Below are 1,303 nucleotides of genomic sequence, written 5' to 3' on the forward strand. Positions count from 1 at the left end.
TTAGAGGAACCGCAGCCTGCGGATTGGGGATATGCATTCTCGACCTGCGTCTAATTCTTTGGGTAACGATACACCTACAACTCCTGTAATCCTAGAGCGCGTACAGGGATGCACTAAGTGGTGCGATCGGAGGGAAAGATAGCATCACAAGGATTCGTTTGATTATAACAGTAATCCACACCAAGTCAAGGAAAATAGCCAAACAGTTAAAAAGTGGGGTCTCTAATGAATTTGCTAATTCTAGCAGGCCCTCACCAACATTTCCTGACAGACGACCCCGTATCAGAACCGAGCGGCTGTGCTTTAATTACATGGAATAATTATTTGATTTCCAGGATGTTAAAACAGTGCTTTGTATTTAAATAAAAAGTTCCAGACATGCTGTGAAACTCGATCAAACTGAGAAAAAGGGCGAAACCGAACGCCCGCTCCGTGGTTCAAGAACTCGGCTGCTCAGCAAGCCCGACGCGATGGCTCACGACCCCAGAAAATAGGTATTTTAACCCCGGCCGGCTGGATCCTGTGGCTTTCTTACAGGAGCCCTGCCTCTGCAGAGACCCACAGGGCTATGCAGCCCTGGGCGGGCGCGGGGCTCCGGACTTGGCTGCCGTCGCCCCTCTGCACCAGCATCGCCCCCAGTTTTGGGGGGACAGGGTCTCATACTGTGGCCCGCAGTTCTGAAGGTCTGTTCGAAGCCTGGGACCTCCTATCTCAACGGCTCGGGGCGTGAGTGTGGGGTAGGAAGGGGGGGCAGGCCTGCGGGTGTCCCTTTTGCCTGAGGAGCTGGAGACACTTGTGCAAAAGTCAGGCCCTTTTCGCTCCGGCGGCCGCCGCAGTATGGGGCTGGCTTGGGTTAGACACATGCACACATACACCATAGAGCTCTGCTTTCCCGTAGCAGCTGCTGCCTCTGCCTCTGCCTCTCCCGCCTCAGCCTCTTTGCCCGGCATACACACACATTCAGATTTGCGCGCTGTTTCAATCCTTGATGACGTGTCCCCGGAGACAGCCAATGGAAAGCGGGCTCTGGTCAGGACAATGGGAGGTATCGGGCCAATGAACGAGCCCCGTGAGTTGGCGGTAGCCAATAGGAGGCGCGCTGGCTGGAGAGTAATGTTACAGAGCGGAGAGAGTGAGGAGGCTGCGTCTGGCTCCCGCTCTCACAGCCATTGCAGTACATTGAGCTCCATAGAGACAGCGCCGGGGCAAGCGAGCGCCGGACGGGCCCTGGGCGACTCTGTGCCTCGCTGAGGGTGAGTCCGGGGCAGCGCGGCGGCGGGGAGGACGCCTCCGGCGGCGCCCG

The sequence above is a fragment of the Chinchilla lanigera genome, unplaced genomic scaffold (assembly GCF_000276665.1).
Source record: "Chinchilla lanigera isolate Chin_1 unplaced genomic scaffold, ChiLan1.0 scaffold00030, whole genome shotgun sequence".
Taxonomy (NCBI): domain Eukaryota; kingdom Metazoa; phylum Chordata; class Mammalia; order Rodentia; family Chinchillidae; genus Chinchilla; species Chinchilla lanigera.